The sequence below is a fragment of the Oncorhynchus clarkii genome, chromosome 14 (assembly GCF_045791955.1).
Source record: "Oncorhynchus clarkii lewisi isolate Uvic-CL-2024 chromosome 14, UVic_Ocla_1.0, whole genome shotgun sequence".
NCBI lineage: Eukaryota > Metazoa > Chordata > Actinopteri > Salmoniformes > Salmonidae > Oncorhynchus > Oncorhynchus clarkii.
The window spans coordinates 15,706,318-15,731,708 of NC_092160.1; the positions used below are offsets into that span (position 1 = coordinate 15,706,318).

The window sequence follows — 25,391 nt, forward strand, 5'->3', positions numbered from 1 at the left end:
CGAAAAATATTTTCATAAAGAAACTGATTGAAACACACAGGTGAAAACTCAAGGTGACTTAAGTACCACCGCATATATTCAATTGTTCAGATTACCAGAATATAGTTCATTTCCCCCCACCTACTAATGTTCCCAGAATCTCTATGTTAACCAAGGGTTTTGCAAATGTAACCTCAGTAGGGTAGAGTGTCACGTTCTGACCTTAGTTCTTTTGTTATGTCTTTGTTTTAGTATGGTCATGGCTTGAGTTGGGTGGGTTGTCTATGTTAGTTTTTCTATGATTAGCTATTTCTGTGTTTGGCCTGGTATGCTTCTCAATCAGAGGCAGCTGTCAATCGTTGAGAACCATACTTAGGTAGCCTGGTTTCACTTTTGAGTTGTGGGTGATTATCTTCCGTGTTAGTGTTTGTTACCACACGAGACAGTTTAGTTTGTTTCACTTTGTTATTTAGTATTTTTGTAGTGTTCAGTTTTTCTTATTAAAATGGACACATACCACGCTGCAAATTGGTCCGACCTCTCTTTCTCCTCATCAGAGGAAGATGAGGAATGTTACATAGAGAGAGGAAAAAAGGGGGGAAGAGTTATTTATGACTGTCATAAACCTACCCCCCAGGCCCATGTCATGACACCACCCTACATTTAGCGTTATAAATGTTCTATTTTATATCACCCTGCATGTAGCATGATAACTGTTATCTGTTATATCACCCTAAATGTAGTGCGATAACGGTGATCTTTTATATCACTCTACATGTAGCATGATAACGGTTGTCTTTTATGTCACCCTACATGTAGCATGATAACTGTTATCTTTTATATCACCCTATATGTAGCATGATGACTGCTTGTATATGATTGGTGAAATATTAATGTTTTGCATACAAGAAAATACTAAACAATGATGAATTTAAAAGGTAAACAAAGAAAACACGTGCAGGAGAAGTAAGAAACCCAGAGGGGCTTTTATTAATTTAACACCTTTTTAGAATCAAGGTTCCATGCTGTCAAAACAGTTCACACAACTTCAAAACAATTCTTTATGTGTGCTAAACTACCTTTTCTTATCTGTGCTCAGACAGTCATATGGGCCTCATGCAGGTGTTGACATTGTGTGTGATGATTGAAGTCCTTGCTCCATTCAACGTTTTTCCCCAGTGTACGCTGGAGAGGATAGCAGAAAGGAAGTCATCAATAAGGGGCTCAAACTCAGTGGCGAAGGTCTGTATCTGTCCAGGGGTCTGTTTGAACATTTGGTGTGTGATTAAGTGGGAGGTTAATATGTCTATTAATAATTCACCCTGTTTTGACTGTAATTAGACGCTACAGATGTAGGATCTTAATTTGATCACTTTTGTTGCTGAGAATTTTCCTGCAGGGCAGGAAATGAAAACTTGTAGCGCATGCGATGTTTAAAAGGCTCCTAAAGTTTGTAATTTTCACTTTAAAAATGTCAGACTTGATTTGCCCTAACAAAAATATGTATCAACCCCTATAAAAAATATCCATTAATTCTAATCCACATAATAATTCACTTTTCCTGTTGCTGCAGGATTATTTTCCTGCTGTAGCAAAACTGGCTCAAATGAAGATCCTACATCTGTATAATTTGTAGAGTAAAGCTATATAAAGGAACAATTAGGTCAAGGTTGATTGATTGCATGGATTGGTTGGGTAATGGTCTGGTTGTGCCCCTTTTGCCAGGTCTTTAAGCTGTTCTTTGTGGATTCAGACGTAAAGCGTGGAGATTGGGTATGGAAGGTGGAAATAATTTATACAACGATGCCAATGCATTATGTCAGAGCTCACAGAGGCATTACCTCTCATGTTTATGTCAAAATGACAGACCCAAGCATTGACCCCACCCTCAAAGGTGTCTTTTAGACTGTACATTAACAGTCAAAGAGACACCATCTAATCCAAATGTCAACCCAGTGTCACCTTTTACAGATTAATTTATATTTGTAACACATTTACTATGTATAACATTTTTTAAATATTTGAACTGTCACTGTCTTGAAGGGATAGTGTCAGATTTTGGCCATTAAGCCCTTTTTTACTTCCCCATATTCAGAGGAAAATGTATGTCTCTGCGTGCAGCTTGAAGGAAGTTGAAGGTAGCTTCACAAGCCATTGCTAACTAGCATCAGTGCAATGACTGTTCCCATAGACTTCCAGTTACGTAGCAATTATGTTAACGCTAATTAGAAACTTCCTTCAAACTGCATGCAGAGACTTAACAATGGTAACCATGAGTTCATCTGACTCTTAGAAAATAGAAAAAGGGCTTGATTGCCAAAATCTCGCTCTATCCCTTTAAGAACCATTAACATAGCATCTAGTGTGGAATTACAAATCAAATGTTCCTTAGCTCCACAATGGCAATTAGAAATGGGAAATTAAATGTGATGCTTTGCTCTACCTAAAGCAGCAGATGGCAGCAATGTATTACTTTATTTCAAGGATGAAATGGACAAATTAGAATTGATAGACTGCATCTACAGTTGAAGTCAGATGTTTACATAAACTTAGGTTGGAGTCATTAAAACTTGTTTTTCAACAACTCCACAAATTTCTTGTTAACTTACTATAGTTTGGCATGTCGGTTAGGACATCTATTTTGTGCATGACACAAGTAATTTTTCCAACAATTGTTTACAGACAGATTACTTCACTTATAATTCACAGTATCACAATTCCAGTGGGTAAGAAGTGTACATACAATAAGTTGACTGTTCATCCTTGGGAGCAATTTCCAAATGCCTGAAGGTACCACGTTCATCTGTACAAACAATAGTATGTAAGTATAAACACCATGGGACCACGCAGCCATCATACCGCTCAGGAAGGAGACGCGTTCTGTCTCCTAGAGATGAACGTACTTTGGTGTGAAAAGTGCAAATCAATCCCCGAACAACAGCAAAGGACATTGCGAAGATGCTGGAGGAAATAGGTACAAATGTATCTATATCCACAGTAAATGAGTCCCCAATCGACATATCCTGAAAGGCCGCTCAGCAAGGAAGCGGCCATAAAAAAGCCAGACTCGTACTTTTTGGAGAAATGTCCTCTGGTCTGATGAAACAAAATTGAACTGTTTGGCCATAATGACCATCGTTCTGTTTGGAGGGAAAAGGGGGAGGCTTGCAAGCCGAAGCATCATGTTGTGGGGGTGCTTTGCTGTAGGAGGGACTGGTGCACTGGACAGAATGAGGAAGGACAATTATGTGGATATATTGAAGCAACATCTCAAGACATCAGTCAGGAAGTTAAAGTTTGGTCGCAAATGGGTCTTCCAAATGAACAATGATCCCAAGCATACTTCCAAAGTTGTGACAAAATGGCTTTAGAACAACAAAGTCAAGGTATTGGAGTGGTCATCACAAAGCCAATTTTATAGAACATTTGTGGGCAGAACTGAAAAAGCTTGTGCGAGCAAGGAGGCCTACAAACGTGATTCAGTTACACCAGCTCTGTCAAGGGGAATGGGCCAAAATTCACCCAACTTATTGTGGGAAGCTTGTGGAAGGCTACACGAAATGTTTGACCCAAGTTAAACAATTTAAAGGCAATGCTACCAAATACTAATTGAGTGTATGTAAACTTCTGACCCACTGGGGATGTGATGAAAGAAATAAAAGCTGAAATAAATCCTTTTCTCTACTATTATTCTGACATTTCACATTCTTAAAATAAAGTGGTGATCCCAACTGACCTATGACAGGGAATTTTTACTAGGATTAAATGTCAGGAATTGTGAAAAACTGAGTTTAAATGTATTTTGCTAAAGTGTGTGTAAACTTCCGACTTCAACTGTAAATATTGTTCATGTTGCGAGGCCGCAAGCTGTCCATTTTAGTTCCTAAGCATGGTAATAACTTATCCTCCATCCCTCATGCTGCAGATAACGGTCTTAGATTGCATGGTGGGAGGATTGCAGGCTAGAACAGTGAAGCAATAATGAGTGCAATGGAACATTATACTCATACTGTACACATCAATCCAACATGGGCATTGTTCATTGTGAGGTAATAAGGAAGTAACTGTCACAGTAGGACTAATACTACTGTATACACAGACCAGTTAACCATAGCTTCTTTCCCTAGAGACAACACTGCACAAATTATAATAACTGCCTTCTGGTAAAAATATGGATATTTGGTTATAGCTCTTTAACTACTCATGCACTTCTTCTGGATATTTCTGTCTGTATAGTGTTTATAGAATTGTGTGTGTTTATGTGTGTGTGAACATGCATGCATGTGTGTTTGATGACGATGTGGAATGTTTTGGGAGTTATTAATTTGCATGGACAGTGTTGCCAGAATATCTAGAGAAAACAAAAGTCTATTCCTCAGAAAATCAAACTAGTCACTTATGATTATGGTGATCACACTCCGCATATGGGAGGGGGCGAGAATGAGGGAGAAGAAAGAGAGTGTGTGGTGGAGTGTGTTGTAAAAATGTACTTCTAAATTGATATTTCTCTCAACAATAAGGCATATTTCAAACGATAGGAACCCTTCAGAGATAAGGCAGATTTTTTTTTAACGAACTCTTCCAAAAGCATATAAACCCCCGAATAGCAATAGCCACCTGCCTCTTCTGTGAATGGACTAAAGCATCCGGGGGTATAGATTAAGTGTTTGCTAACTGATTTAACAAGAATGATTTAGAAGAAGTCTGGACTGTATCTAAGAGGCACAGGGCAGCCTAAGGACTAGTTTATGCAAAAACATGCCATGAGAATTATTTAGCATGTATTCTTCTTTAGGTTATGGAGAGGTCTCGGTGGGGCATCAGGCCAATTACAGTATATCATCATTCAACTTTTTTTTTTTTTTAACAATTGCTTCTGGAGAGAATTTTTGTGACAGCTTTCCCCAACGCTGTTGTCATTATGCAGACAGAGATGTTCATCTGGAAGAAATAAGAGATTAAAAAAAAACATGTGGGGGCGAGGAGACCAGAGAGACCAGAATATCCATAGAGATCAGAACATGTTCCCTCTTTTCGTCATATTAATCTTTAACCAAGCAAAGCCGTCACATATTACAGCTTAATTTCTGAACCAAAAAAACTAGTTTCACATTTAAATTGCCCTCCCAGTATTCTCTTTCCCTCTTTCAGATAGAGATATAAAACAGCCATTTGCAAAGTAAAAAGCCATGCTAGTCTGGTGTGACAACGTCTCTCTGTGTTCCTTCGTTGTCCTATTCTGAGGGCCGACTTTATCTGAAGGTCCATGCTGAGACGTGAAAGCTACAGCTTAATTCTTATAATGGACTTCGTTATACAGTATATCATATCACCAAGAGTTGCCCACATTAAGAGCCGCTTTTGGGTGATTTAACACTTCCAGAATGGAGACATTCATTCTCATCTCATGCTGTAATGCTTATCTCTCTGAGGAAGAAAGGACCTTTCAGTGTTCATAGTTGATATCACCAGTGATAGGCTAAGCGGCAATATGGTACTGGCTATTAACATTACATCAGGCATTCAGTCAGTGCAGGGGGTCCGGAAAGTTAACTTCGATAAAAAATAAATAGCGCTAAAACTTCAATTGTCCTGTGTAGGGGATTCACTGTAAATTGAACGTGTATCATTGCCGGTTAATATCTGCATACAGTATGTGTTTACTACCATGTTACTTTTACTGCCATGTCCTTGCCTTCAGAGTAATTAATGGTGTTGTTTACTTTACATTCTGTAAGAGCTTAATGAGGAACATGCATGTTTTAGGCACATAATTTAGGCACATAATACATTTTCACAAGTTAACAATTGAATTCAGAGCCCTAATTAGTCCTGATATAGATAAATGAGCGAACCTATCGTTTAATACGTCATTACATCTCCGTAATATAAGATGACCAAACATGTTGTGGACAGTGTATCGTGTATACGTTAAACAAATTGATTGAATCAGACCTGTATTGTGGTAAATCCACATCATTATGACCTTGTATCTTCCCTGCCAACATGTTGTATGTACGACAGTGTCTGAGACCAAGGATGTCCTAATATGGACACCATACAGTTATCTCAGAATCTTAACAGACAAAGTCAGGTAAAAAAAAACCTGACTCACTCAAGCTTTCAATCTGTGCTTAGCTCACTTAACACAAGGGAAGAAAACTTTTGTGACCCACTAAAATATTCAAGCTTAAAGCATTGACCTTATTAGGAAGATTTTTGCATGTTGTTTTTTCCATGGGGAAATTTTGTTACCGTGTCATGTACACGTTTAAAGTGGCGTTTAAATACAAAACAATTTGACAATACAACTTTCATAACAGTTACATACCAATAAAAAGAGACTAGCCTGCTGACCTTACTGGGTCGATAGGAACATTAGTCCGAGCTATTTAGGAGAGATATCACACCTGGCACAAATTATTGTCCAGTTCTGTTTTTCCTGCCGAGGGGTGCCCTATACCTGCGCCCAGAGGGGAGTAGTTCAAAGTCCGGGTACTGGGTGTGGCTTGGGTCTAAAATTATTTTGTGAGCCTTTCGGAGGCCCCTGACCTTAAAGATCTCATCCAGGCCTGTCTTTTTGACTCCAAGTATCTTGCTTGCTGTGGTGATAATCTTTCTCAGCATATTTCTCTGGCTGACAGTGGCATTGCCAAACCAACAAACAATACAAAAAGTTCAAATACTCTCAAACTAATGGTGGTCTTTTGTATTGCTTCCACTTCTCAGTTCCCTGCTGGGCAGGGGGTGGCTGCTTTGTGTTGTACCACTTCTCAGTTCCCTGCTGGGCAGTTGATGGCTGCTTTGTGTTGTACCACTTCTCAGTTCCTTACTGGGCAGGGGATGGCTCCTTTGTGTTGTACCACTTCTCAGTTCCTTACTGGGCAGTTGTTGGCTGCTTTGTGGCAGGTTTACCTACCTCCCTTGCCTTGCTTACTTTATAACAACTCCTATTCAAAGGGATGTTCATTTCAGTTTAGAAAAAAAAGTGCATCCAGGAGTTAACAAAAATACAACATGTATCACATACAATGCACAACATTGTACAGGTGTAGCACTTAACTATTATACAATATGCTCAAGTAATTGACTTCACTATAGCAAAACACATACTCAAATAAAGGGCAAGCCAGCAAAACATTTCTCCAGTCCAGCTAATTAGATAGACACCCTGTCTTGTTGTATGAGATTTGAAGTGGTTTATGGTTCATGAAGGCACCACCTGCTATGACCCCATGATTAAGGGTCTTCCCCCAAATTGCATCAGTTAGCCAGCGTTATCTGGTATTTGTCTTTACAAGACGGTATCGACTTTTGTGACATCATGCAGAAAATGAACTGTCATGTGTGCAAGTGCTGCACTGAATGAACGCTGATAAAACCTTCCGAGCCAATGGTAATAAATACTACAGGCCGACAAAGCACAACCCCAACGTCTGGCCTCCTTTGCAATGAGAATGTTAATGTTGTGAGTGGCTTTAAAAGGGACATTTAAAAAAGCACCACCCCAACATCAACATGTGTGAAAATGGTGCGTTTCTATGTTTTGTAGTAAAAAAAGATAGAGGAAGATAAGTGTTTCCAATGACATCATCGGTGTGCATTGTGTGATTTGAACCAATTATGAGCAACCATTGCCTACTAATTGGTTGATGATGACATTGGAAACACTTAACTTCCTCTATCTTCTTTTCAACAAAACATAGAAATGTGCAATTTTCACATATGTTGATGTTGGGGTGATGCTGGAGATGAAGTTAAAAAACTGTGAAGTTTCCCTTTTAATATGAGTAGCTCACTCCTCATTTGGAAATCTATTTTGGACATAGGTCTTAATGAAGAAATAAAACAAATCAAGCTATTCCAATGCTTGCACGGCCTAGATAATGGGGTCATAATTTTTTCTTTACATGCGTTGTGGAAATGTGATACAAAAAGCAAAGTGATAGCCAGCTCTGCTTTTGTTGTGCGTAAATAGATACTTCAAGTCAGATTAACATCCAAGAAGCAACATCTAACATGATGGATTTCAAGGATTTTTTTTGCAGGTTCTGGAGGCCATTATATATTCCCCAAGGACATCAGAACAGCAATAAAACTAGCTATTAGAACATTGTCTATTTACATACTGATCTGTTTGGTGGGTTTGATACGGATTCTCACTCAGAATATTGTGACTCTTTAATTCGTTAATTATAAATGTTACGTTTAATATTCTGTGGCTTTCAACTTGTAGCCGCATAGTGCAACAGAAAGACAACTTCCAATATGCCAAACAAATGATATTTAAAACCACAAAGCATCACGACTCAATCCGATTCCAAGTTAAGGTCATTCATGTTGTTCTTTTGTTTGTGCCGTTTTTTTTACGTGTGCTGTTGCAATAGGGACAATTATGCAATAGGGAAGTTAACTTTTCACTAGGGAAGTTAACTTTTCACTAGGGAAGTTAACTTTTCACTAGGGAAGTTAACTTTTCACTAGGGACGTTTACTTTTCACTAGGGAAGTTAACTTTTCACTAGGGAAGTTAACTTTTCACTAGGGAAGTTAACTTTTCACTAGGGACGTTTACTTTTCACTAGGGACGTTTACTTTTCACTAGGGAAGTTAACTTTTCACTAGGGAAGTTAACTTTTCACTAGGGAAGTTAACTTTTCACTAGGGATGTTTACTTTTCACTAGGGACGTTTACTTTTCACTAGGGAAGTTAACTTTTCACTAGGGACGTTTACTTTTCACTAGGGACGTTTACTTTTCACTAGGGACGTTTACTTTTCACTAGGGATGTTTACTTTTCACTAGGGACGTTTACTTTTCACTAGGGACGTTTACTTTTCACTAGGGACGTTTACTTTTCACTAGGGAAGTTAACTTTTCACTAGGGAAGTTTACTTTTCACTAGGGAAGTTTACTTTTCACTAGGGAAGTGTCACGTTCTGACCTTTATTTCCGTTGTTTTGTATTTATTTAGTATGGTCAGGGCGTGAGTTGGGTGGGCAGTCTATGTTTGTTTTTCTATGTTTTGGGGCATTTCTATGTTTTCGGCCTAGTATGGTTCTCAATCAGAGGCAGGTGTCATTAGTTGTCTCTGATTGAGAATCATACTTAGGTAGCCTGGGTTGCACTGTTTGTTTGTGGGTGATTGTCTATGTTGATGGCTTGTTTCAGCACAGTCCATATGATTAGCTTCACGGTTGTTATTTTGTTTACTGGTTTTGTATAGTGTTCAGTGTTCACTACTTTCTTTATTAAAGATTGACCATGGACACTTACCACGCCGCGTATTGGTCCTCAGATCCTTTTCGCCTCTCCTCTTCAGATGAAGAGGAGGACGGCCGTGACAGGAAGTTAACTTTTCACTAGGGACGTTTACTTTTCACTAGGGAAGTTTACTTTGCATGACTCATTCTGCAGGGGGACTATTATGGGAAAATAACCCAATCAAATCCTAATCAAATAAATGTGTCAGTGTCAGATGTACAATTGTAAATTAAGTTAAGCTTATCGGTTCAACAATTTTAGAATCTCCAAAGTTGTATTTTACATGGGACAAGAATGACGCAGATTAAGCGGAGCCATATTTTTCAGATGAAGAGTTTTTCATTTGTACTTGAGTTATCAGTTTTCATAGTGATTAATAAGTAACTCCATGCACGTAATCACAACATAAAAGTATTTTACCGATAGTCACATGATGTCTCTGGAAAAATATAAATTCTCAAGTTCACAGGAAGAAGCCAGCACATACTTCCTGTGAATGGTGTGTAGGCTCTTTTGATCTAAATGATGGGGTTCTTAGTGATGACATCAGGGGCTCTGCTGCTCTTTCACCTGTACCTTTCACCTGTACCTTTCACCTGCACCTGTCAAGACGGCTTTGCTGGCAATGGCATCACCTGCTATGACCCCAAGATCTGCGAAAGCGGCTCCTGCTGTCGTCAAGGTTACCGCTGGTCTTCTATACTGGGTTGTGTGGACGTTGACGAGTGTTCCCTTCCTGACCAGCCCTTCGCCCCACAGGTCTGTGAGAACACCCCTGGGTCCTTCAACTGCCTGGTGCCTTCTGACGATAACCTCCGCTCAGTCCAGCACACCAGCCCAAACGTGGACCCCCACTCTGTCCAGTTTATGTGTGGGGACACAGTGTCCAGTGGGACAGGACTGTATCAGTATTGGTGGAACATCTCGTTGTGCAGACCCCTGCTAGCACTACTCTGTACTGAATGACGCCTGGCGTGCCACCAACTACAGGGGTATAGGGAACTGCGACAAGGATATCAACTTTCGGGGCTAGTATCCCATGTTCCTGGGGGACACCAGTGTTCAGATGCCAGAGAGGTGTGTGCAAAAGCACACATGTGGTACCAACAGCCCGATGTGGCTCACAGATCCCCACCCCCAGCTGTCGGACGGAGTGGTTCAGCGGGGTGTCTGTGGGAGCTATGATAGCTGCTGCCAATATAAATAAACCCCAATCCATGTCAAAGCCTGCTATAGAAACTACTATGTCTACAAGTTTATCAGTCCAATGTATTGCACCGTTGCCTATTGTGCAGACGTCAACACTATGGTATGTGCTACCTGTGGAAGTGATCAGACTTGTGTGAGTGAGGATAAGATCAACTGGAGATGTGAGAGGAAAGCTCCAGAGCTGGTATGTGGGCGGAGCCTCCTACAGGTGGGTCTCAGCAGAGCTCATCTGGAGGCTGCTGGTATAAACGCTACCACGCTACCATCTGGCTGACCGGCGCTGCTCCGCCCACGAGGATCGTAATGACATGGTGAGGTACCAGGTGGAGCGCAGGGAGGGACACTGTGGAAACACAGTGAAGACAAATGGCACTCATACTGTCTACTCCAACAGCATATTCGTTTATCTAGTAGATGCACAAAATGATTCTCCTCTTAGCTTTCCTTTCTCCTGTATCTATCCTCTGGAGATAGAGAGCAGCCTGGATGTGCCCATCAGACCCCATCTACCAACTGACAATGCAGTTGTCGCAGTCGGTGCCAAGGCCAGAGCCTCCATGTTTCTGTATCGTAACTCCAACTACACAGAGCCTTACCCAGCTGGTCAGGCAGTCACTCTGCTTGTGGGTTCCACCCTGCATGTGGGCGTGTCCGTAGACGAGTCAGACCGGGAGCTTTTCGTGGTCGTTCTAGACGACTGCTTCACCACGGAATCCCCCAGTACTGACAACCTCCTTCGATACTACATAATTCAGGACAGCTGTCCAAGCAATCGTACCCACGTGACAGTCTAGGAAAGCGCCTCATCCCTCCAGGCTCGATTCTCTGCTCTTCTGTATGGGGGCTACCGTGACGTCTTCCTGCACTGCCGCCTCAGCCTGTGTAACCACAGAAGCTCATCCTGCTCTCTAGTGTGTTCCAGGAGGAGGTCCCGCTCTGTGGCCAAGTCTGTCTCCATCAACCCCCTCACCATCGGGCCAATCACCTGGGCCCAGAGTCTAGAATGAGCTCCAGCTTCTCCCCCACCCCTCAACCCCACTGTCAACCCACTGGGCCCTCTCCCTCCCCAGATCTCCATTCCCACCAGCACAACCAATGGTCATGCAAGGGCACCAAATTACTTTCTGCTATTATTGATAATGAATGTTTGCAATACGGTGTGTGATTTCATTGTACTGTATATGTTTTATACACATAGACTTGCATTGCTTTTGAGGATCGATCATTTACTCAGTTGTGTTCGTGCCAACCAAACCTGAGTTGCTCAGTGTGTATGCTGCCATTTGACAATGACAATAAATAACTATATGATAAAGAACACATCACTATGTATTTTTTCTCCTCCCCCACTTGCACATAGATACACCCCCCTCTATTTCCCCAGCCTGCAGACATTTTTCAAAGCCATTTGACATAGACACAACTGTTGCCTGAGGTTTTTTCTTTCACCTTTTTGTAATTCCCAGTTGTATCTGGAAATCTAGAGTATACCTAGAGTCACTGCGAGGTCTCTGAAGTCATACCTGCAGCCATTTTGGGGCAATCTTGAAGAAAGAGATAGCATCAACCAGCCAGAAAATGCAAGTAATGCTTACAGGAGGGATGATTTCCGACATAGCCGGGCTACCAGGGTCACCAGGGAGACCAATCTAAAGGGGAGAGAGAGGAGCCCATTACATCCGCCAGTAGAGGGAGAAATGATTGCCAGGGGAAGATAATTGTGAGGAGAGAAGCATGAAGCAAAAGCAGTGCCAGGAATTGTATCAGTCGGTGGCCCCTTTACAGCCTCTGCCCGTCTCGGATAAGGGGGATATGAACACTGGCAAGGTGCAGCTGGGAGGGAGAGAATGTCATTATCGTGGGACCCCCACACAACCCCATAACCCTTTCCTCTGCTTTATTTTACTTTCCACTTCATTTTGTGTTTGCTCTTTGCTCTGCCGCTCGCTTGACGAGGTAAACGTGTAAGTCCCCCTGGCTTTTGAAATCAATTTGGGTCCTCGCTGTGTCTTGTACGACACCTGACTGGCCCTGTGGCGCAGCTCCTTGATGAGGCCCGGCTGGCCCCGTGGCGCAGCTCCTTGATGAGACCTGGCTGGCCCTGTGGCGTAGCTCTATGAGGAAGCCTGGCAGGGGGCTTTTGGCTGCCCTCACATTTTTGAAAGGTGGAGGAAGTGATTAACAGTGACGGCACACACACACACACATGCACGTGTGAACACACAGATCTCTGGTTCACTCATACAGCGGTATACAGGTTTGAGCTCCATTCCTGTGAGATTGTAAAGTAGGTTGTTGATTGAAAAATTGGCACCTCCTTAAGTAATGATACCTCGCTGGAAATAATTGATTGTTCAGACCCACTTGTGTACTTTGACCTCATACACAACCAGGGTTAACAAGAACTACTGTTACCACAGCAATATTGATTGTCAAAATAATCAAAGTAGGTGCACCCCACTCCGATAAACATAGAGCTATAGTTATTAAAGGATGCTTTACTGTAACAAGTGGGTCAAGGAATCAATTTCAGTGTATTGGAGAAAAGGGGAGACTGGTTAACCAGGAGAAACAGAGCAGAGTGGTTAACTAGGAGAAACAGAGCAGAGTGGTTAACTAGGAGAAACAGAACAGAGTGGTTAACCAGGAGAAACAGAACAGAGTGGTTAACTAGGAGAAACAGAACAGAGTGGTTAACCAGGAGAAACAGAGCAGAGTGGTTAACATGTATGGACCCAGAACTTAAATCTAGAGGCTGACCAATTAGTTAACAGAGATTATTCTTGGATGTGTCACCTTTCACCCTTCACCTCATCTCTTAGTGCATGTACTGACATATGGTAAGCTTGTGTGCTCAGAAAGATGACAATCAAATGAAATGTGAAATTATCAATATTGTTGAGGCATTTCACTGAAAAGCACTCATAGCCAACTAAGTTACGGATAGAGAAAATGGAATGTAGGCTACCATAGTGCTGCACACTAAAAATATGACCTTGTTTACCAATGGATTCGTACATTTCTATTACCCTCAGTGTCTGAGTGCTGCAGAATGTACAGAGTGCCAGGATTAGTGGGAGGCCTGATGATCGGTCCTCAAAAGACTGTCAAAAGCCTTACTTTGAGTTGACGTGAGGAGATGTCCTCACTGGGTCCAGAATTACTCCATGTGATATCAAGAAGCAGAAAGTCAAGAACATCTCCTGAGTTCTCCTTAACGGTCTTTATTTACTGCTATAGCTGTGACAGAATGCAGCCAGCGTGATTCCATTCATTTGTAATTAGAAGAAACTAAACACAAAGATTTATTGACATGTGCCCCTGCCAGTTAAATCAGTTTCATGAGGGGAATTTTAATTCAGACTTTTCGGGATACGATTGCACCCCTCAGCGCTTTTGTTAAAGATTGATTCATGGTATATTTGGTGCAAGAGGACCGAGGGTAGGGACAACATACTAATATTTTGCATCAAGAATGTGTACATTACTTTACAAATTACACGGTCAGTAGGACTGTTTAAAAAAGTATTATCCAACTTGAAGTCTTGCCAATTAAAATGTGAAACCTTTCATGTTGTCATGGTTCTCTGGAGGTGCTACTATGTTGGCTTTCTTGTGCTTTGCAATAGGAGAGCATTTACTTGCAATGGTTAACTCATGGGTAAGCCCACTGCGCATGGGCTTTTTTGGATTATGTTTGCTTTCACCTGGCAGACTCCTCTTAAGACTCACCCCTCTGAACCCGGCTGTCTTGAGTGGCAGCTGAGCACGTCCTACAAGCCCCCATAATCCTACGCTCTGCTTCTGTCTGATGTCATCTTTTCCGTGGGATAAACACTGGTGCCCCCAGGGCTTCCCGATAAGAACCTCTTCTGAGAATGAAGACGAGGATTAGATTCTTTCACTTCCACACCCTGGAACTAAAAAAACTAAAATATCAGCATTTATTTATAGCCGCAAAACCCCTTGGCAATTAGTTACCCTGTGAAGCAAAACACACTGCCACATCTTCAAGTAGAAGAGAAGATACATATATATATTTCAGCTGGCGTCACATTAAATCAATTGGGTGTGCTTAAAAAGATTTGCTCACAGTAGTTAAAGTTGCCGTACTTGAATTGTGCAACAGATGGTGCCTGGTACTTTGTGTTGTTGATCCATGTCTATGCCACTGAAGTTGCTTTAGAGAAAAAAAACAAAAAAAACAATGAAATGTATTTGTCTAGCAGCACATGTTGTTGAGTCTCAAAGCACTTCATGTCTTAAATAGATTACTCACTTCATCCACCACCAACGTGTAGCTGTCGCAATATGGACACTGTGTGCATGCTAACCACCGCCACCAACCTCCAGTGACTATACATGTACTGTTTAGCCAATATGCTAGTACATGCATGTAAGAAAACAATGGAATCACATGCATAAGGGCTTTAACTTAATAAGCAAAAACCAAAGCTACACGGATACCACATACTTTCCCCAATTAAATCCGACACCGCTGTCCCCAGTTAATACCATAAAACAATACCTGACCCATGCTGAAACAAACATTTTCCGACCACATGGAGCATAAATCATTCATGTCATGGATGAATTATTGACCAGGACAGGGAGGAGAAAAACAACATGCAGACCCATTTTGATAAGCATTTGTCTCCTGTACTCATGGCAGCCATTTTGCATTTTGGTCGGGGACTTGATCACCAGCATTCTTCCAGATAACACTTGATTTGGATAGTCTGTAGAGCATCTACAGATGGACTATCAGTGACATTTTAACTAACTATCTACAAAACCTAGCCCCCCAGCCATTATCCTATCCCTAAACATAACCTTTACTCTAGCCTATAACCCTTACCCTAACCCTTATTTTAAACCCAACCCTAACCGTAACCTTAGCAAGCAGTTGCTTATCAACAGATAGTGTGTTGACAGTTTGACCTTCTACATCGGACTATCCAAATAAAGTGTGACCTTCTTCCAGGCCATAATCTAACATGAAACGCCGACCTCATTTCAAAAACTTAATTCAGCTTGTCTGCTGCAATTGAATAAAAACTGTAAAAACTGTAAAAACGCGCTTACTTGACACTCCAGGCAGGTTAAAGCAAACGGTAGATCTATTTGAACGATTTCAAATAGTACTTGAACCCAGGTCTGGTGGAACGCCACAATGTTTTTTTTTCTTTCATTCTGCCTCTTTCATCACTGTAAAATAGAATGATTTGCATATCTCGGGAGGTGTCCCCGCTGAGATTTTCTGTGTGTTATCTGTACAAAATTTCCCTCAGTGCACTTTTAATCAGTCAACAGATAAGGGCGGGATTCTTGTGAAAGAAATTAACGGAATACAAAAAAAGTTAATGAGGTTTTTCCTGCACTACACCTCTAGAGGAATGGGTCCACTTAACTGCAATGTCATTATCCAGGAATTAAATGGGGACGGTTGTTTTGCAATGCAATCTATTTAGACTTTAATTGCATGTGAACGGTTCTCCCTACAACAAGGGAGCAAAGGCTCTGCGTGTGACATGATATTCCAACCCGTCCAGGAGTTTGAGCTGTTCTCTATTTCTTTAACGAGGAAGGATTTTTTTGTCACATTGTGGGGGGCGAAAGCGCTTGCATGTCATCAACCTCAGGCAAGCAGGTATTGGATGTAACCTAACAATGTTCCTTTTTAGTGTCCGTATAACTTTTTTTTTTAAATGTTGATTTTATTTTTTACTTTTATCTTTGACCGTCATTCTAAGCCCCGCCCAGCAACTTCACTCCCACTTGTCTCCAGTTCCAAATCCCAACCCTCAGCTTCCCTCAGCCCATGCAGAATAGGTGGTTCGAGTTTGTTGGTTCCCAGTGCAGTGGTAGCTAGACCATAGATTTCTGCTTATGTATCTGGTTCTACTGAGTTACAGTTCATATAAGGAAATCTATCAATTGAAATGAACTCATTAGGCCCTAATCTATGGATTTCACATGACTGTGAATACAGATATGCCTCTGTTGGTCACAGATACCACCCCCCCCCCCCAAAAAAAAGTAGGGGCATTAATCAGAAAACCAGTCAGTATCTGGTATGACCACCATTTGCCTCGTGCAGCGCGAAACATCACCTTCTTATAGAGTGGATCAGGCTGTTGATTGTGTCCTGTGAAAAGTTGTCCCACTCCTCTTCAATGATTGTGCGAAGTTGCTGGTTATTGGCGGGAACTGAAACATGCTGTCGTACACGTCGATCCAGAGTATCCCAAACATGCTCAATGGGTGACATGTCTGGTGAGTAGAGGTCGACCGATTATGATTTTTCAACGCCGATACCGATACCGATTATTGGCAGACCAAAAAAGCCTATACCGATTAATCAGCCGATTTTTATTTATTTATTTGTAATAACGACAACTACAGCAATACTGAATGAACACTTATTTTAACGTAATATAATACATAAATAAAATCAATTTAGCCTCAAGTAAATAATGAAACATGTTCAATTTGGTTTAAATAATGCAAAAACAAAGTGTTGGAGAAGAAAGTAAAAGTGCAATATGTGCTATGTAAGAAAGCTAACGTTTCAGTTCCTTGCTCAGAACATGAGAACATATGAAAGCTGGTGGTTCCTTTTAACATGACTCTTCAATATTCCCAGGTAAGAAGTTTTAGGTTGTAGTTATTATAGGAATTATAGGAATATTTCCCTCTATACCGTTTGTATTTCATTAACCTTTGACTGTTGTGTAACAGTATAGCTTCCGTCCCTCTCTTCGCTCCTCCCTGGGCTCGAACCAGCAACACAACGACAACAGCCACCATCGAAGCAGCGTTACCCTTGCAGAGCAAGGGGAACAACTACTAGAAGGCTCAGGGTGAGTGACGTTTGAAAAGCTATTAGCGCGCGCTAACTAGTTAGCCATTTCACTTCGGTTACACCAGCCTCATCTCTGGAGTTGATAGGTTTGAAGTCATAAACAGCGCAATGCTTGACGGACAACAAAGAGCTGCTGGCAAAAGGCACGAAAGTGCTGTTTGAATGAATGTTTACGCGCCTGCTTCTGCCTACCACCGCTCAGTCAGATACTTAGATACTTGTATGCTTGTATGCTCAGTCACATTATGTGCAACACAGGACACGCTAGATAATATCTAGTAATATTATCAACCATGTGTAGTTAGTGTGTAGTTAACTAGTGATTATGATTGATTGTTTTTTATAAGATAAGTTTAATGCTAGCTAGCAACTTACCTTGGCTTACTGCATTCGCGTAACAGGCAGTCTCCTTGTGGAGTGCAATGAGAGAGAGGCAGGTCGTTATTGCGTTGGACTAGTTAACTGTAAGGTTGCAAGATTGGATCCCCCGAGCTGACAAGGTGAAAGTCTGTCGTTCTGCCCCTGAACGAGGCAGTTAACCCACCGTTCCTAGGCCGTCATTGAAAATAAGAATGTGTTCTTAACTGACTTGCCTATTTAAATAAAGTAATATATATATATATATATATATATATATATATATATATATATATATATATATATATTTTTAATCGCCGCCCAAAAATACAGATTTCCGATTGTTATGAAAACTTGATATCGGCCCTAATTAATCTGCCATTCCTTTAAATCGGTCGACCTCTACTGGTGAGTAGGCACCACCATCACCTCATGTTTCAGCATGATAATGCACGGCCCCATGTCGCAAGGATCTGTATAAATTCCTGGAAGCTGAAAATGTCCCAGTTCTTCCATGCACGACAATTGGCCTCAGGATCTCGTCACGGTATCTCTGTGCAATCCAATTGACATCAATAAAATGCAATTGTGTTGATTGTCGGTAGTGCCTGCCCATACCATAACCCCACTGCCACCATGGGGCACTATGTTCACAACGTTGACATCAACAAACCGCTTGCCCACACAACGCCATATATTCTGTCTGCCATCTGCCCGGTACAGTTGAAACCGGGATTCATCCGTGAAGATCACATTTCTCCAGCGTGCCAGTGTCCATTAAGGGCGAGCATTTGCCAACTGAAGATGGTTATGACGCTGAACTGCAGTCAGGTCAAGACGCTGGTGAGGACGACAAGCACACAGACAAGCTTCCCTGATACGGCTTCTGACAGTTTGTGCAGAACACCTTCGGTTGTGCAAACCCACAGTTTCATCAGCTGTCCGGCTGGCTGGTCTCAGACATCCCGCAGGTGAAGAAGCCGGATGTGCAGGTCCTGGGCTGATGTGGTTACACGTGGTCTGCGGTTGTGAGGCTGGTTGGACATACTGCCAAATTCTCTAAAACAACGTTAAAGGCGGATTATGGTAGAGAAATTACCATTAAATTATCTGGCAACAGCTCTGGTGAACATTCCTGCAGTCAGCATGCCAATTGCATGCTCCCTCAGTACTTGAGACATCTGTGGCATTTTGTTGTGTAACAAAACTACACATTTTAGGGTGGCCTTTTATTGTCCCCAGCTTCTTGATATGCCACACCTGTCAGGTGGATGGATTGTCAATGGAGAAATGCTCATTAACAGTGACGTAAACAAATGTGTGCACAGCATCTTAGAGAAAAAAGTGTTTGTGCGTATGGGACATTTATGGGATATTTTTGTTCAGTGTATATTTGAACATTTGTTTTCGAAAATGCACAGCTTGATAGACGTGTAGGCTATTTCCACAGCCAAGTAGATACAACTATTCACAAAGGAAGGGAGAGAGAGAGACAACTGCAAGTGAGCTCTCACATTTTTCAACATGTTGGAGTTAGATAAACTTGGATTTTTTGGCAGGGACATATACATATACTACTACATATACTACATATATACATATACTACTACCCTCCACAGCATAACCTTCACTCCAGATCAAAACTCCAGACCTACAACCTAATTTTGGACAGAATTACCTGGAAAGATTACTACTACCAAGGATTCTTTTTTCCAAGATATACAGAGGGTGCTCTAGAGACAATCCACTGGCATTTTCTACAATAAATTAGCCTCCAGAAATAAAAGCTTCTCCCAAGTGGGTGTGAAACCTTCTCCCGTTGCCTGCTGCACTGCTGCTTGGATTCTACCTGACGATCTGATCACCGCCTGCCCTGGCTTGTCTCGCCCTGTCTGGTACTGGTACCCCCACCACATTCCCTCTCTCTCCCGAGCTTTTGCTTGCCTCCAGCAAACAGGCACTACTGGGGTGAGTGACTCTGAACTTACAATGGCTAGCCCCAAGTCGTTATATTTTTTCTCTTGTGCATTTTGCTATTTTACTATTTGCCTCATGACTCCTGCATGCTTTGTTGACTATGAACTTTCTTGTTTACCCAACCGTGGGACAGACTATGTTGGTTCCCACACTCGGGACTCTGACTCTCTATTGGTTAGACAGACTTTTGGCCTCCCGTCCTATTCTAACCACCTCTCACCGGCTTTGTATTCATGTTACCTGATGAAATTGCTGTACAATATGATCTAACGCACATTAAAATGTCATAAATTAAAACTGCAGAGCTCTGCATCTGTCCTGCACCATGCCTTTATTGTTTTACTGTTGATGATATCTGGAAATGTGCATGTACACCCTGACCCATCTACTGTTGCTAGCTCTGATATCTGCTTCACTGATTTCTGCTCTCGTGAAAGCCTGGGTTTTCTGTACGTTAACACTAGAAGCGTATTACCTACAATGGACCAATTGAAAGTGTAGGTTCACAGCTCCAATCCAGAAGTGTTTGTCATTACTGAGACGTGGTTAAGGAAGAGTGTTTTGAATACTGATATTAACCTTTCTGGTTATAACCTTTTTCGTCAAGAGAGATCTTCCAAAGGTGGGGAGTGGCAATCTTTACCAAGGATCACCTTCAGTGCTCGGTTCTCTCCACCAAGTTTGTCCCCAAACAATTTGATTTGCTGGTTTTAAGCATTAAACTTTCAAATAGCTCTCGTTGACTGTTGCTGGGTGTTATCGTCCTCCATGAGCACCGGCCTGTATCCTACCCTTCCCTAAGCTCTCTCCTGGCCCCTTACGCTAAGTCTGAATTTGTCCTGCTAGGTGACCTAAACTGGGACATGCTTAAACCACCTGACCATGTCCTAAAGCAATGGGACTCCCTAAATCTTTCTCAGATTATTACCAATCCCACAAGACATGACTCCAAACACCCAGAAAAGGCTACTCTCCTCGATGTTATCCTCTCAAATAATCCTGGTAGGTATCAGTCTGGTGTTTACTTAAAGGTTCAATTAAAATAAAAAAATAAAAAATACTGTGATACTGTAATGAGTGATCATTGTTTTACAGCCTGTGTTCGTAATGGCTGCTCAGTAAAATGACCTGCCTTGATTTGTCATAGACGCTTGGTAAAAAACTTTAATGAGCAAGTCTTCCTTCATGACCCGGCCTCTGTAAATTGGTATAGGATCAGCTTGATCCCCTCTGTCAAAGACACTTGGACCTTTTTCTTGATATTTTCAGTGTTAACCAACACCCCCACGAAGAAAATTACAATTAAAAACAGGTTCAGATCCTGGTTCGACCATGATTTTGCAGAGTTACTCCACCTCAAGAATTGCATTTGGTGAAGGCTCGGCACACGCATACTCAGGCTGGCTGGCTCTCATTCAGGCAAATGAGAAATAAGTGCACTCAGGCTATCCCGAAGGCCTTAAGTTAGTTACTTTAAGGAGCAGTTCTCTCTCTGTGGGTCTAACTCCAAAAAGTTCTGGAAAATGGTTTAAAGACCTGGGGAATAAACCCTCCTCCTCACAGCTGCCCATGTCCCTTAAAGTTGATGATATGGTTGTTACTGACAAGAAGCACATGGCTGAGCTCTTTAATCACCACTTCATTCATTTAGGATTCCTATTGGACTCAGCCATGCCTCCTTGCCCGTTCAACATTTCCTCATCTCCCACCCCTTCTAATGCGACTCGCCCTGATACTCCTCCCTCTTTTTCCCCTGCCCCACTACAAAGTTTCTCCCTGCAGGCGGTCACTGAGTCCGAGGTGCTAAAGGAGCTCCTTAAACTTGACCCCAAAGTCAGATAGTTTAGACCCTTTCTTCTTTAAGGTTGCCGCCAAGCCTATCTCTAACCCTTTTAACCTGTCTCTCCTCTCTGGGGAGGTTCCCATTGCTTGGAAGGCAGCCACGGTTCATCCTTTATTTAAAGGGGAGATCAAGCTGATCCTAACTGTTATAGGCCTATTTCTATTTTTCCATGTTTATCAAAAGTGTGGGAAAATCTTGTCAATAATCAACTGACTGGCATTCTTAATGTCTATAGTATTCTCTCTGGTATGCAATCTCATTTTCACTCAGGTTATGGATGTGTCACTACAACCTTAAAAGGTCCTCAATGATGTCACCATTGCCCTTGATAGTAAGCAATGTTGTGCTGCTATTTTTATTAACTTGGCCATAGCTTTTGATACGGTAGACCATTCCGTTCTTGTCAGCCGGCTAAGGAGTATTGATGTCTTTGAGGGGACTTTGGCCTGGTTTGCTAACTACCTCTCTCAAAGAGGGCAGTGTATAAAGTCAGAACATCTGCTGTCTCAGCTACTGCCTGCCACCAAGTGTGTACCCCAAGGCTCGATCCTAGGCCCCAAGCTCCTCTCAATTTACATCAACAACATAGCTCAGGCAGTAGGAAGCACTTTCTTCCATTTATATGCAGATGATACAGTCTTATACTCAGCTGGCCCCTCCCTGGATTTTGGGTTAAGCGCTCTACAACAAAGCTTTCTTAGTGCCAAACAAGATTTCTCTGCCCTTAACCTTGTTCTGAACACCTCCAAAACAAAGGTCATGTGGTTTGGTAAGAAGAATGCCCCTCTCCCCACAGGTGTGATTACTACCTCTGAGGGTTTAGAGCTTGAGGTAGTCACCTCATACAAGTACTTGGGAGTATGGCTAAACAGTATACTGTCCATCTCTCAGCACATATCAAAGCTGCAGGCTAAAGTTAAATCTAGACTTGGTTTCCTCTATCGTAATTGCTTCTCTTTCACCCCAGCAGCCAAACTAACCCTGATTCAGAGACCATCCTACCCATGCTAGATCCCTGAGACGTAATACATAATTTAATAGATCGGCAGGTTAGGGTCCTCTCGAGCGGCTAGATGTTCTTTACCAATCGGCTATCAGATTTGCCACCAATGCTCCTCATAGGACACATCACTGCACTCTATACTCCTCTGTAAACAGGTCATCTATGTATACCAGTCGCAAAACCCACTGGTTGATGCTTATTTATAAAACACTCTTAGGCCTCACACCCCCCTATCTGAGATATTTACTGCAGCCGTCATCCTCCACATACAACACCCGTTCTGCCAGTCATATTAAAGGTCCCCAAAGCACACATATGGGTCGCTCGTCTTTTCAGTTCGCTGCAGCTAGCGACTGGAACGAGCAGCAACAAAAACTCAAACTGGACAGTTTTATCTCAATCTCTTCATTCAAAGACTTAATCATGGACACTTTTACTGACCTCTGTGGCTATTTGTTGACTATGTATGTATTGTTGTCTCTACCTTCTTTCCCTTTGTGCTGTTGTCTGTGCCCAATACTGTTTGTACACTGTTTTGTGCTGCTACCATGTTGTGTTGCTACCATGTTGTTGTCATGTTGTGTTGCTACCATGCTGTGTTGTCATGTATTATTGCCATGCTATGTTGTTGTCTTAGGTGTCTCTTTGTGTAGTGTTGTCTCTCTTGTCGTGATGTGTGTTTTGTCCTATATTTTTAGGACAAAACATTGTCCCCGCAGGAGGCCTTTGCCTTTTGGTAGGCCGTCATTGTAAATAAGAATTTGTTCTTAACTGACTTGTCCAGTTAACTAAAGGTTAAATAAAATAAAAACTAGTTGTGAAGTGCATTAGCAAAAAGCTTTGTCCTTTTTTTAGAACAAAATTATATTTACGACTTGGCTGTTTACTAAATCACCCTGGCCCTCCCAGTCAACACCACCAGTTGATTGAGAGATGTCCAGTTTGCAGCTGAATATGCACCTTAGTGAAGACCAGCAAGTGGGCCCTCTTCAGTGTCTGTGACCAACCTTTATGATGAGAGTCCAGGAACTGATCTACACTGCTATGCCCATCAATGTGGCTCTGGTAAAGACCTAACCTCCAGCCTCACCTCTTGCCTGCTCACCAATGGTTGTTTATGGGGAGAAGATAATTAGGTACGTTTAGTCTGACCTGTTCAAACTTCAACATAGGGGATATCTGATAAACAAACATATACTATCTCTAACTTCCATTGGTAATAGTACAGTGACTGTGTGTGTGTTCGTGGATGCATGAGATGCAGAGATACCTGGCTCTCAACACATCCACAATAAGGTGATTACTAATAACACAGTATAGCAGAAATGTCCAGTAAAGCAACACGCTTTTCATTCCATGTGTCACTGATGAACTGTGCCTCAACTCTGCCTATTTCTACAGATGGACTGGAGATGCTTTTGCCAGCCTCAGTCTTTTGATGTGGAGACCATAATTGGCTAGGTTTTATCTAAAGTGTTCAAACTTCAACGTAGGTAATATCTGATACACAAACAGGTACTATCTTAACTGCCATTGGTAATTGAACTGTGATTGTGTATGTGTTCACAGACACATGTAAGGAGCAAGCCAAAAAGCTAGGCCAAATCAGCGAGTACAATTTCTCAACACAGTATATATATATATACAGTACCAAAGTACTCATTCAAGGGTTTTTCGTTATTTTTGCTACTTTCTACATTGTAGAATAATAGTGAAGACATCAAAACTATGAAATAACACATATGGGATTATGTAGTAACCAAAAGAAAGTGTTAAACACATCAAAATATATTTTATATAGTAGATTCTTCAAAGTAGCCACCCTTTGCCTTGATGACAGCTTTGCACACAGCTTTGTACACTCTTTGGTTCTGTACTTCAGCACTTTGGATTTGAACTTATACAATGCCTATGAGGTTAAAGTGCAGATGGTAAGTATTTCATACTGTATTGGGTGAACTGTTTAGAAATTACAGAATAATTTGTACATAGTCCCTCCATTTCAGGGGACTAAAGGTATTGGGCCAAATTCACTTATGTTTATTAAAGTAGTCAAAATGTTGTATTTGGTCCCATTTTCCTAGCATGCAACAATTACATGAAACTTGTGACTCTACAAACTTGTTTGATGTATTTACTTTTTGTTTTGCTTGTGTTTCAGATTATTTTGTGACCAATAAAAATGAATGGTATATAATGTATTGTGTCATTTTGGAGTCACTGTCACACCCTCACCTTAGAGAGCCTTTTATTATCAAATTGGGTTAGGTCGGGGTGTGACTAGGGTGGGTTTCTATGTTGGCCTGGTATGGTTCTCAATCAGAGGCAGCTGTCTATCGTTGTCTCTGATTGGGGATCATATTAAAGGCAGCCTTTTGCCACTGAGTTTTTGTGGCGACGATCCACGGCCCGGTTCCTCCGCTGATGATCCATGATCCGGTTCCTCTGGTGACGATCCACGATCCGGTTCCTCCGGCGACAATCCTTGGTCAGGTTCCTCCGGCGACGATCTACATTCCGGTTCCTCCGGCGACGATCTACGTTCCGGTTCCTCCGGCGACGATCCACGGTCCGGAGCATCAGGCGATGATCCCCGCAACAGAGTCGCCACCGAAGCGGGCGGAGCGAGGTCTACGTCCCGCACCGGAGCCGCCACCATGTCTAGATGCCCACCCGGACCCTCCCCTATAGAGTCAGGATTTGCGTCCGGAGTCTGCACCTTTGGGATGGGGGGGGGGGGGGGGGAATACTGTCACGCCCTGACCTAAGAGCCTTTTATTCTCAAATTGGGTTAGGTCGGGGGGTGACTAGGGTGGGTACTCAAGTTTTGTTATTTCTATGTTGGCCTGGTATGGTTCCCAATCAGAGCCAGCTGTCTATCGTTGTCTCTGATTG

General features: G+C 42.0%; 1 pseudogene; it reads left to right on the forward strand.

The window, feature by feature from the left end:
* The first annotated feature begins 9,782 nt into the window (after nt 1-9,782).
* Nucleotides 9,783-11,458, forward strand: LOC139365837 (uromodulin-like; annotated as a pseudogene).
* Nucleotides 11,459-25,391: the final 13,933 nt, after the last annotated feature.